Genomic DNA, 14,899 nt, shown 5'->3' with positions numbered 1-14,899 from the left:
AGATGATTTTGTTGTTAAGTAAAAACAGATGATTATGTGAAAAAAAAATAGATTTTTGACGAAATCATTAATTATTTTCTTATTTAATGTTCTTAACCTGTGAGTAATTTTCGCTGTAAAATATTTCAATTTTGTTTCGGCGTTTATTCTTTGAAAGATTATATTGATTTCTGTAATTGCATAGTTTACAATTTAATGTTATTTACATCTTTAAATCCTATTTACTCAAATTAAATATTGGCAAAACCTTTTTAAGAAAAACCTCTTAAATTAAACAAAAAAACTTGAATTTTACTTAATGATTTGTCAATATATTCTGTAATCCAGAACAACAGAATAAGCAATCTCCATTTGAAAATATTTTGCTGTTGGTTTAATATTTTAGATTGGGGAAAATGTGGAATATTATGTTATTTGACAGTCGAACTCCATTATTTAAAATTTACTTATAAATACACACTATTTCACAGTTCATGTGTGGTAATAATTTATGTAGTACTAAATAATTCATTTAAGCTATCTGTTGAATTTTGAATAAAATAGTTTATAAACTTACAAAATTGAATGTTTTTTGCCTCATATATCTTTCTCTTATTAAAATTTTTCCTTTAATTTTCAAAACACTGATTCTAAGCTTTGTTTTAAACTGATATATATTTATTTCTTAGATTATTATTCTTTTTTTTTATGCAAACTTTTAAAAATATAAATGTGTTACTTTATTTTGCAACAGATATTCAACTCAAACATAATTATACACTCTGAACGAATGATTTAGCAATGAGATTCCCAAATTTAATTCAAACTTAAACATCAAAAAACAATTTTGAATTTATCACAATTTATAGCTATTTTTAAGAGGCTGTGTTTAAAATAAAAAATTCAAATCTGCCGAGAGAATTTCTGTTATATGGTATAATGATCTTCTAATGCAAAATAATTGCATTTGAAATATCCAATATTACAAGAATAAATTATTTCCACACTTTAATGTGGCATTTAAAAAACTTTTTCCGACGAATATAACATTTTAAACATTGCTTTCTATAGCTCATTTATCGACTGGAAAGTTGCAAATATGGCAGGAAGCTATTAACGATTTGGAACAAGGAATCTATTTTAAAAAAATTGCTCCAAATGCAAATAATGTGACGATTACATAAGACGCAAGTAAAATTTCAAAATATACTGTAATGATATGAGAAAAGCTTTACCATTGTAAAGTGTTAGCTTAATCAATGTATACATAAGCGACTCCTTTTGTAAGACAGAGTCTCGTCAGACAATGGTATATCGGTACAGCAAAAAGTAGTAGATCATTATTTGCTATATAGTTCCACTCTTCCCCCACATACGAATCTAACTTGATGGAACCAGTTAAATTCGTATTCCTGCGGTATTATTTAAACTCCAGCACCAATCTTAATGGGTTTTGGTTTGGTTTTGGTTTAGTTTTATGGCGCAAGAGCCATCTTTGGCCATACCCAATCTTATTGGGATCTAGATATTTGCGCCTAGCTGGATTTGAATGTTTGATGAATATTTCGATGAATGTTTTGATGAATATTTCGATGAATGTTTTGATGAATATTTCTGAAGATTTTTTCATTTGCGAGAATGTCGTATTCAATGTTCAATGTGGGACCACGTTAAAGGTGGTCACAAATAAAAAAAAGATTTTCTCGCCAAGAAAGCAAATTTTTTAAAATAAAGTGTGACTCGCTATTGAAATTTTATCTTTGTTATTCTTTTATGTGTTCATTGAAAAACATTTAAATGATTTTGCATTTTAAAATATTAGTGGCGTTTTATACAAGTAAAGTCACATTTCCTTATGTCAATAGGGTCAGGAACTGGATTTTTCAAACATGTTAATGTTAAAAGCTATATGCAATAGTGTAATGGTGTATTAATGGTGCAGGATTTGAAATTCTGTAAAATGCTCATCAAAACGGATTGTTGAACCTAGGACTAACAAATTTGGCTGGTAGTTACTTCTTTGGTGGTAGGTTCTCGTTAAGAAAAAATGTTTCATGATTTTAATAAAGAATTCGGTTGAATATAAATCCAATTTTAATGTTAGTTTTCAATAATTTCGAGATATATGATTGCATAAAAATCATATTTATACCATTTTAAAATCGAAAAAAAAAATAAAAAAAGATTTTCTGTGATATATTTTATTTCCGTACAATCTTTTTTCTAATTTTAATAATTTTTCTCAAAATTTATTTAATTGCATTTATACATAGGCCAGTTGCATTGTTATTAAATAGATTTTTAATGTGCACATTATTGTTGTTATTATTAAGAAAAAATTTAGAAAAAAAACTAATATATAGACGTAAGAAACAAATTTAAAATATTATTATTCTGTGAAGAATCGAACTTTCGGTTCAAATCTGAATTAATTTCTTTCCACGGAATACTTTCTCAAATCATTATTTATGTCTTCACAATATTAGAAGGCATTCCGATTGAGATCAATAAACTGATTTTAGTTGTTTTTAACACATTTTTTAAGATTTATTACGTTTTTTGTCATATCATAAAAAAATGCTAATCATTACTTGTTACGATTTTTTTTACTATACAAAGTGTGTTCACAGATTAAAAATACTCTCTCTTTTGAATTTGATTGATGCTTTCTTTTTTTAACTTATATTTTTGATGTGTAAAAGTCTTTCAATGTTTATTCATCCTTATCAAAATCAACACTGAAATTTTAAAAATGTTATTGCACAAAAATTATTTTTGCAGCATTTTCTTATTTAAAAATTATGTTTTTTATAATTATTTCCCATATATAATTATTTATATCTGCACTATATTGGTAGGAATTTTGACTGAGATCATAAGAAGATATCAGTTTTCATTAAAGAACATATTTTAAAAATTATTGTGTTTTTGTCATATTACAAAAAAAAAAAATAAGGCTCTTCATTTTATAATAAGATTTTTTTCCGATACAAAGTATGGCCACAGATTTAAAAATATTCATTCGCTCTTCTGAATTGGAATGATGCTTCCTTTTTTATCTTACATTTTTTAAGTATAAAAGACTTTCAGCATAAATAAATATTATATTTCCAATGGTCATCCATCTTTATAAAAATCCAAATTGAAATTTCGAAAATGTCATTGCACAAAAATAATTTTTGCAGCATTTTCTAATTAAACATATATATATATATATATATATATATATATATATATATATATATATATATATATATATATATATAATACTTTTCGAATCCTGTCGGCTTTTTAATATGTATAATATTATTTTATGCGAAGTAGGATGCAGTTGTGACCAGCAGTGAAGAGACCTTTTAATATTTTAAAAATTCTTTTTAATATCCATCGGGAAAGCATAATTATTTACAAGCAGAGACGCGGACAAGACGTCCGCCGCAGCGCAGACAAAAGCCGAAGTGGGGGGAAGAAGGGCCGAAATAAATTATCCCTCGCCTTATATAACCTTAGATTTTGATAGGAAAAATATTTCTTCATTGTGCTAATATATTAATAAGATTCTGATAGGGATTTCTGATGCATGTCAATCACATGTAAGGGAAACACAGGGATCTTTTAAGAAAGAATGTGCTTACTGGACATTTTTACCCCTTCACGCTGAGCGTGTGAAAGTATCGGCGTTTAGCTGACTAAGCAATTTTATAAAGCTTCTCTTGAATTAATTAAGTAGAGAAAATGGAATTGGATCACGAAATAAGAGAATATTTTAGAATGAAATTACTATGGGCTAAATTAAGATGAAGTTATTATGAAAATTAATTAAACTGAAATTAGAGTTAAAATATCATTACATATATATATATATATATATATATATATATATATATATATATATATATATATATATATATATATATATATATATATATATATATATATATATATATATATATATATATATATATATATTAATATCAATTGCCATGGAATATTTCCCCCGTATACTTAATTATATCTACCCTATATTGGGAGGCACTGAGATCAACAAATGGTTTTCAGTTCTTTAAGAGCATTTTTTAAGATTTATTGTGTGTTTGTCATGACACAAAATATGCTCCTCATTATTTACTACGATTTTTTTCCGATATAAAGTATGATCACAGATTTAAAAATATTAATAATAAACATTTTAATTATAACTGTTAATAATAATATTCTTAATAACAAATATCTTCTGAATTAGAATTATTCATTCTTTTTTTTATCTTACATATTTTATGTATAAGAGTTTTTAACAGTAATAAATATTATATTTTCAAAGTTCATTTATACTTATCAAAATCTAAATCAAATTTAAAAATATTAATAATAAATATCTTTAATTATAATGATTAAAAGTGAAATTTTAATAATAAATATCTTCTAAATTAGAATCATTCTTTCTTTTTTATCTTATATTTTTTAAGTATAAAGGTTTTTCAACAGCAATAAAATTTATATTTTCAAAGTTTATTTATCCTTATCAAAATCTAAATCTTGGTTTTTTTAAAAAACTTGTTCTTAAAGTTGATATCAAAAATAAAACAAATTTATATTAATCAAGCACAATTAAATGACACGAATACATTTAACAACAATTCTAAAAAGGAAGGTGAAAAATATCTTGATTACAATAGTAAAACTTCCTGAATCAAATGAAGAAAAACTTGTAGATCTGAAGGTCAAAATAGAAGAACAATAAAAAAAAGCGACCTGTCTTTATTTAATGTGGCTAGCTAATTGCTGAATTTCAATGCACTATGAATAGAAATTCTGAAAATACATTAATTTGTTTTCATTTTATTGTTCATTCAACGAAATTTGCATATCTTTCAGGTTTTATTAACCGTGAATAAACAAATCTATGTAAATAAGTAAATATTTCATTAAATTTCTATTTTATTTATCATTTATTTTTACTTAATTTATATTTACTTCAGATAATAACTAAGCTTTGGTGCATAATATAGAAAATACATTACACAAACAACAGATAAAGAAGTAAATATAGAGGCTTACGAAAAATCTTTTTTTTTTTTTGAAAAAACCAACTATAATAAGCATTCTTCAGCAAATTTTTAGTTTGCTTTTTGTTATTTGTTTAATAATCAATAAAAATCATAAAAACCTGTGAAAACTTACGTTAATAAATCCTAGGAATTTCCTTCCCACATAAGACATCCAACGTGTCACGTGTTTTTCAGTGTTGAAATATAACTGTCTTTGAAAATAAACACTGATTAATAAATAAAGTGTAAAATAATTGCAGTATTGGAGGAAAATTTTCTTCATTTCGCTGGAAAGGATGTTCGGTAACGGATGAATAATGCGCTGCAATTTTATACATATGAAGTATGCGATTGAAAGTGAGTAATAAAATATTTTACTTCCTCTCTAATAATAAAGATGAATATATGTATATGTGTGTGTGTCTCTATGCGTACGTATGTGTCTAAGTAAATGTGTATATGTCTCCCTCTCTCTTTGTCTTGTGCGTGTGTGTATTTGTGTATTGTCGCTATGCATACTACACCGTTTGACCTAAAGCTACCAAACATGGTGCATATATACTTTAGAGAAAAGAAGTTTACACCTAGGAGCAATTTGTTTTTTGAATTCCATTAGGATTTTTATTCATTAGAAATGAAGCAAAAGTTCGGAATTCTTCGGTAATAACTTTTGAAAATATTACAGCACAAAAATGATTTTTACGCAATTTCAAAATTAAAAAATATATCTTTTCAATTATACTAATTTTTAATATATAAATTAATTTTTTAACTAATTTATGTAATATAATTTATATGTTTATTTTAATCAATTTTTAAAAAATTGATTAATTAATTTTTTTTAAAAAATATTTTAAGTGTAATATCTAACAATTTATCTCACACAAAATAAAAATAAAATTTAACCGGCACGAGCACGCGACGCTTACAGAGAAAAAATTAGCTCTTACCTAGTTCTTATCGTCATATTTATAAAAACTCAAATTAAAAATCAATTCTCATTATAAATCTAGAATGCAATTTTCAGCAAGTGTCTATACGAAATGAAATAAATATGAAGCATGATATTTTCTAGCAAAATATCTAAGAAAAAGGTTTCTGCGATTTTTAAAATATCTGCTTTATTTATTCAATAATTTAAAGCTATTTAAAGCGGGCATGAATTAATATATCGATATCCTTGTTAATAGGGTCTCAGTATCTAATTTTTGAATCGTTAATAACGGACATCCTATCTGATAAGAAAAAAGGTCAAAATGAAGTAAATATTCACTTTTATTTAGTTTAAATCTATTAATGTTCTGACGAATTACGGAATTTAAAAAAATGCATACAGATTCTTAGTCCCTTCAATCATATTAAACAAAATATTAATGAGATACTAACATTTTAAATAAAAAATTCACACTTTTGTGACATACGTGACAAGTTATGAATGATAATAATATGTGATAAGTTATGTAAATTTGAATATCAATTTTATATAAGTGCGCAAATTTATACCACTCTATTGACCATCTCAAAAGAGTGGCTAAATAACGAAAATTTAGCGCAATGGCTAAAATAACGAAATTGTTGATTGTCTTAAAATAATGATATTTCTCACTATTTGGTGAGATTTCGTCGAATAAGATTAAAATGCTTTTAGATTTAACAATCAAAGATTTTTTTTTTTTTTTTTTTTGCTGAATATGGTTTAACGGATCGATTGATTGTATAAAATTTAACTTACACTTGCCGTCCTGTTATTTAAGTGTTTGGCAATCTTGGCCAATGTCTGGTTTGGTTTATTTTTGCCAGAAGGGCGATATATCGATTATCAATTGCCATCCGTTTTCGTTCGCCATATACTTACAAAGTTTCTGACAGTTGTATCTATACTTTGGAAAACGGTTCCCAAGCGCAGGATAGTTAGTTCGCTATATTAACGTCCCGTTTAAAATAACACTAGGGCTATAACACTGGGACGGACTTCGTAATTTTGAACCTCCGTCAGATGATGAGAACGACACTTGAGCTGGCACCCCCCCCCTCTCTACACCACACCAAAGGGAGGACGTTTGGCCCTGACGGATTTATCGTGTAACAGACTCCCTTACACGTCGGTTCTTCAGTAGAATGGAGTCTCGAACCTGAAACCCTACAGCTCACAAGCCGAGACGTTACCACCAGGCCACCACGGCCTTCCCAAGCGCGGGCCTTCCCAACACTTTTGTCAATAACAAATTCCTGGGCAACTCTAATTAAACTACATCTTTTCCAGTCTTCTGATCATATAAAGATTTCTTGTAGCCATTTTGGACTAACAATATCAGCTTCATTTGTAAAAAAACATGTCTAATAGTACGATTTTCTTCTTCTTTTAAGTTTCCTTGCATTGTGCTTGTAGACTGCACACGTTTTGTGTGCCCTCACCTGTAACATCATGGTCATGATATTTGCACATGCATCTCCTTCTGCTAAGTTGGCCTTTCATTTAATAATCACAAAGAGCGCTTGTTTACAATTTCATAACTGCATTATGAAAAATTGCTTAACATTTGTGCAATAATGTATAAAAAACTAACGCGCATAGTAGAGAAGTCACTCTTCGTATTTATTGTTAAAAGGTAATAATCAAAAGAAAACAAGGACCGTACGGATGTTTCAGAAATTTTTTACAATTGTGCTTAAATGATCGTTTTGCATATCTAATTTATGGAACGGTTAAATATTATAAAAAATGCCCAAAATAAAGTTACCTAAATATAAATTCTGTTGGAGGAAAGTAAATGAGAAATTAAGCAACATGATAGTAGTAGGCATCTAACTGAAGTTCTGTTCGAGCTCGAAACTAGATGTCTGTCATGATGTCTAACATGATGTCTGTCACGTAATTCACCTGCGGATCTCACCAGCCGTCTAATTGTACTGAATCATCTGTTTCATTAAGATAAATTCTTTTGTGCTATTTTTTAACTTAAACAGAAAAGAGGTAATTTAAATAGATAGATGGTCCTAATATAAGGAGTGGAAATATTTAGCGTCTCCAGATTGGTAAGTCAGGCATCTGACTCTCCGACCCGCCACGAAGGCACGTGGATTTAAACCATAAAACTGAATGACCGGACCGCCGCAACAGCAACACTGGCGGGAACTGTGGTTGAGACCTAAGGGCCATCACCGGCCACGGTACAACCCTCCCCGAAGGAAGTACGTCCCGTCATCGATGGGAGGAGTCAGATCCCCCACCTATTTGTGTACCCTCCAGGGTGGTGAGATCCAACCACCATGCCGGAAGCATCTCATCCTCATTTCGCGGTGCGCCCCCGGGAATTTCTCCAGATTGGTAATCGTTATTTCTTGCCTATGGAAAGCGATATTCAAATCTTCCAAAACTATTATCTCACAAAAAGGATTTTTACATTATATTAAATCTCAGAACGTTGCCTGATTAATCACATTAGTTTCATTTCTACGTAATTTCTTTCTTTGCTTTCAATTATTTTCTTAATTTAATTTGTTACGTAACGCGTAGAAATGTTTTTACTGTTATTGTGAAATTCAAACTCATACACCAAAACACTCTATCGCATGTTTTTGTCATTAATAAAGTTAAGATTTTAAAAAAGTAATGCTTTCTTTGAACATTGACTTAACGTAAGTAGGATTTGCATTTTCTCTTTTAGTTTGTAGTATATATACTTATTAATTTGAACAATATTTTATAAATAAACATGAATTCGAAAACAATCAAATTCATGTTTTCAGCCTTATCAAATAACAAGATGATATTTTTAAAAAATGTATTCCATATTAATAATTTAACATCCTAAAAATTTATTAAAATTGAAAATCAAGCTAATCGGCTAGTTGATCAATAAAATTTTAGATGCTCATTAGAAGTAATTTAAGGTTATAGGTTTCTTTCCAGATTTTTTATGAAATCAGTAACCAAATTATAATTTCTTGCTCGGACGAACAGCTGGTCCACCGGGAAAATTGGTTGTGTTTAATCTACATTAAATCTTTTATGTATAACTTCATGCTCGTGATTCCCTCAACAAAGATGATCCGCCTAATGCAGACGACGCAATGTCAATTAAAATGTCATTAAAAATTTAACTATCCGGTTAATTGCACATTGCATTTTGAGATAAAGTAATTTCTCTTTCTGGCTTCTCGTGTAATTCGCTTTTATAATTTATGAAATCTTACTTTTTCCTTAGTTTTCAACTACAGAAAAAATGTAAGAGATTAAATATTTGAAACAATGAAAGCAGTATAAATTTCTTTGCGATAATGAAACTTATTGTTTAAAATCAAATAAAAAGCTTCTCTTCAAAAAAATTTTAAATTTATAAAAAGAGGTCATCACAATTAAATTAGCATCATTAAAGCAATTTTTAAAATTGAAAGTGACTCAAAAAATAAAATTTTTCTCTAATTTTTCATTTGATTTAGTGAAGTTCAATTTAGTTACATTAAACGCCCCATTTTGGGGTGGACCTCATAATTTTGAACCTTGGTCAAATGATGAGAACGACACCTCTCCAAACTTCTTACCCAACACCAGTGGGAGGATATTTAGCCCCAAAAGATTTAACTTGCACCAGACCTGCTTATATGACATTTCTTCTGTACAATTAGGTCTCGAACCTGGACTCCTTTGGTCAGCTGTCTGTTGCTATAGTGGAAAAGCATAAAAATTGGGTTTTACTTTTAAATCGCACAACATTATCAACGAATTGCACATTCACGCTCTCCAGGATATGTTTGTACCAAATTTAGTTTCTCTAGTTCAAATGATCTTTCATTAAGAATGCCAACGCACATATTCATCTTTACGGATAATTACATGCCAGTATTACAATTTAGAAGCAACTTTAGGGCTATATAGAGATACAACATGTAATTTTGAAGCTTGGTCAGATGTGGGAGTGAAACCTGACCTACCAACTCCTATTCAAGCTTTCATATCGTACTAATGCAAAAAAAAAGATTTAAAAAAATAATGATATTAGACGAATTGGTAGCCTTAGGCACAAGTACGTTGAGAATCCTTGGTAGAATTGAGTTCCGAACCTAAAACCCTCGATTTCCAAAATCAAGAATCTATCACTAGTCAAGGAACACGAGGTTTGTCCACAACTAACTTAAAATAGGATATTAATCTATAAATCATCAATCCAAATCTGCCGTGGATTCAGATTGATAGTGAGTGAAATATCTCTGATTAATATGATTAGAACGGTATGGCTTCGATAGATTGATATACATTGATGATATAGGCACAAGTATGTTGAAGATCTTTAGCGAAATTGAGTTTCTAAAATCTTATATTCCATAAGCGCAGACTCTGCTACAAGGCCAATGGGTTATGAGGTCCACTCCAAAATAAGTTTATGTGGTTTAAGTAGAACCTTAATAATCAATAAAAAATCATTAACCCAGGCCCTGTTTGCATTCAGAGTGCTAGTGTATTAAATTTCTTTAGACTATTAGAATACGATATCATAGAATAATAGGATGCGCTTTAAACGGTAGATTTCATCATCTTCAAAATTTATATGTCTGAAAATGACAAAAGAAAAGCATACAATACTTTCTGAAATAGTCACTGACAGACATTAAAATATATGAGCTAAAGTTGTTTAAAATAATGAAAAACAACAGAGAAATTTTGGATAGTTTTGGAATTTTATTTTCATGTTGCCTAAATTATTTGGCTTCCCTACATAAATCTACAACAACTCTTATTCGAAAGGTAATGTATGAAAAAATTATTTCATAATATTTAAAATTTTTTTCTTATGGGGAGATCATAGAAATGTTCAATTTACCTTTAAATTACAAATTATTTTCATGAAGATACAAAGAAGATTATCCGATTTTACGAAAAGGATGCGGTCATTTGATACTTTTCATGCATTGGCAGTTCTTGCATTGTAACTTTTCATACTACATACTGACATAATTCCAATTTTGTATTTGTTAATATATTTTGAATAATTTAATTATTCAATTTTTGACTTACGCATATAAATTTTATTAAAGGAGCTGTAACTAGGAATTATTAATTATTAATTAAAATATAAACCTTTTCCGATTTTTTTTCTTGTATTCCTTACTCTCGTTTATAAAGATTTATTATATTGCTGTTAAATAATAAAAAAAATCATGAAAGTGTAAGATTAAAACAAATACTCATATAGTGAGGCTACTAACATATTTATTTAGAAAAATAATAATATTAAAAATGAATGAAAAATAATATATTAAAAATTAATAGTAAAAAGTAAAAATCAATGAAACAGTCATAGGAATAAAATAAAGTTAATGAAAAATTTATTAAAACTTATACAATATTAATATTAATAATTAAAATTATTTATTAATAAGATAATAAATAATAATAATAATAATAAAAATATTAAAAAATATTACTGAAAGAATATTAGTATAAATATTATAATTATAGTTATAGAATTATATTATTCTATTATTATAAAATATTAAGGAAAATTATTAAATAATTAAACATTAATAATCATTAATTAATAGGAAAAATAATTAAAATATTTATATTGATATAAAATGTTAATAAAATAATTTCATTAAAAACCGTAAAAACTAATAGAGAAATATTAATTAATTTAACGTATTTAAAAATTTAAAAACGAAATAATTTAAAAAATAAACAAAAAAATAATAACTTTAAAAATTTGTATACATTTCTTTGTAGAATTAATACACGAATAAATAAATTAATTAATTTTCATTCATTAATAAATTTATTTTCCTTAATTTTTTACCACTCTTCAATAAATAATTTTTGCAACAGTTTCAAGTTCGCTCCTGCTTCTCTACTTGTATTCGGGAAAGTAAATTTTTTGATAAAATTTGAAGTCAAAAGAATATATATTGTTCTGCGCATCCTCAGCGACAGAAAATGATGAGCTTTTTCCTGCAGCAAAGGAAGTTTTTTTCTCTCACTTCTTTTCTCCTGATTATTGAAAGTTAAAAAAGGGATGTTATTAGATTATTGATGATTTTAAATAAGCAGTGCAAATTTAAATAAATTAGTGATTAAGAATTTAAAGTCGTTGTATACTTACTAGATTATTTTAATTATATTAATATTACCTTCTGCTTGCAAGATAACCCATGGATTATTTTTGAATGGACACCATAATTGTGACCCGCGTTCAGAGCAGTAAATTGTCTAAATGGCAGAGCAGCCTTATTTACTAGAAAAATAATAAAGTTCTAAATTTTTTAGTATGTGATATTCTGCAATAAATTTTCATTAAAAAGTAATAAATAAACAGTTTTAGAGTAAGAATTTATTTCTTCGAAATACTATTAATTTGATGGAACAGCCAGGTTTTTGTATCTTCGATTACATTTCGCTATTATTAAAATCTCTTATTTTATTGAGAAATTATGCACTCAAGGATAACTTTACAAAATCATTATTTAATTTAAGGGAGAAATAAAATATAAGGAGATAAAAAAAACCAAATGTTTTCAAATTATACAAAATTAAAACATTTTCACTCTGCCGCTTAGTAAATAAAACTGGGAGATAACAAATTAAAAGATATTATCTCCCATTTCTTTCGTCTTTATCTAAAACAACAACTCCTTAACTCTGTCTGACTAAAAAAAAAGTTTTAAAATTTTTTTTATAGAATTGATCAATAAAAGGTATTACCTCTCATTTCTTTAAAATTGATCTGAAACAATAACTCCTTAATTCTGTCTGATTACAGAAAAAAAATTTAAAAGTTTTTATAATCATACTTGGTTTTTTTACAATGAAAATTGAACTCTTAATTACATACAATTAAACCTTTGATATATCATTAAAGTTTTAAAATGTCATTGTATATCATTTAATTTTTTATAATGATAAAAAAAACGCAAATACAAAGTATCCTAGAAAACAAATTTAGCATGAAACTTCCAACCTGGTTCAAAATAAGTTTCAGTTTCACTTTCTTTGCACTAATTCCGTTTCTCCATTTTTATTTTATTTTTTGTTTGTTTGTTTGTACAGCTTAAAACAATCAACAAACTTTATAAAGATTTTATGTTTCTTTTCAACCATGTCAGGTGGAGAGTCGATGGAAAATAAATTAAGAATTTTCAGTTAATTCTTCTAAACTGAGTGAAAATTTAAATATCGTTTTCGGAGGCGTTAATACCCGGCTGAAGTAAGAATATATGCCCATAAGCAGAAAGGAGGAAATCACAGTGTTAGATATGAAAATATTTTGCTTTTGTTTTTCTGTTTTCAACACTTTCTCATACTCGGCGACAGTCTTTATTGCTACCATGAAATTAAATTTAAGTGATAATTAAGTAATGAAGATGGTCTCTTGCCATTTATGCCTATTTCAAATCATGCTATTGTCCCTTTGGTGGATTGAAAAGTATAAAGGCAGAATAATATATTGTGAAATAAGAAATTGGAAGATAATAAGAAATGTTTATTTTCTAATCGATGTAAAATCGATTACGATCAAATTTGAATATACTGTCAAACTTGAAAAATTCTGTGTTTTTGTAAAAGCACCATTCTGTGTTGGCTTCATCAAAATAAGCCCGAATGGGTTATGAAACATGAGATATTTATTTTTTATTACGGAATATATAGAGACATTACAAAGTTCCAAATTAAAACAAAATAATATAATAAAAACACTCCTAAAGAAGAACCCCGGGAAACTGCTTTAATCACACCACGCATCACCTCTTTGCGGAGTAAGAATTACAGAAATTGATTTATGGTTTGTTAAAATTGTGAAAATTTATTGTAAATGTAAAATCTGAAATTTATTTCGAAGTTATTTTATCATTCCTTTTATTACAAGATCTATTACCTAATAATTGTTTTCTACAGACGCAATTCTGCAGATGATATATTTAATCTATGTGAAACTTTTGTCTGAATATATTTTTATGTATCTGAATCTTCATCCCTATGTTGAACTTAGTACTTTGCATAAAAATTTCCAATCGAATGCTCAAAGATTGTTTCTCTTCATCCATTCATCGACAGCCCCTCGAAATGAGAAAAAGAGGGATGATATAAAATGCCTATTTAATAAAAATTTATTGTTGAAATTTTTAGAATAATTAGAATGTAAAATTAAATCGTTCCTTTTATAATTTAATTCCATCCAGTTTTAAATATTTATTTTCTCGTAATCTACACATAAATAATATTTTTTTAAAAAAATATCCGTTATAAATTTTCTCTTTCCGTTCACATCCAATCCAATTGATAAAAGAGCGTATAACGCTTGGTTTATCTGATAATGACATTTAAAAGAAACAATATGATGAATTTTTTTACTGCCGAGTTAAAATCAACATTAAAAAAAGCAGTCGTTAAAAATAAAGTAATACAATTACTTTACGGATAAGTAATCTTTGATTCAATAACTTATGCAACTTTCTTTAATAACTTATACAACTTACGAAACAATTTTCTATTATGTCAATTAGCCATTTACTTTAATAAAATTTTATCAAAAGTTAATATTTCTTATAAAAATGACTTTCCAGATATTAATAAAAAATCTTGAGCGAAACTTCCATAAAGTGGGCAAATTTTAGAGTGGGTTTGAGGAAAGAAATGTTCTGTGGTTCGATTTGATTTGTGAAGTTAACATACCAATTCGAATCTGCTTCATTTGGAGTTGGTATTAGGGGTATAATGGTATTAAGAATAAAATCTGGTCATGCTGCGATATACATATAATGAATGAAGCTCGCTACATGGTAATGACTTAGGAATGAATTTCTTGATTTTGGATTTTAATCATATGAAAAGGGCGACATTTGGAACTAGCCTCCCCATCATATTTCCTCTTAACACCATA

The sequence above is a fragment of the Argiope bruennichi genome, chromosome 1 (genome assembly GCF_947563725.1).
Source record: "Argiope bruennichi chromosome 1, qqArgBrue1.1, whole genome shotgun sequence".
NCBI lineage: Eukaryota > Metazoa > Arthropoda > Arachnida > Araneae > Araneidae > Argiope > Argiope bruennichi.
This window is presented reverse-complemented; position numbering follows the sequence as displayed.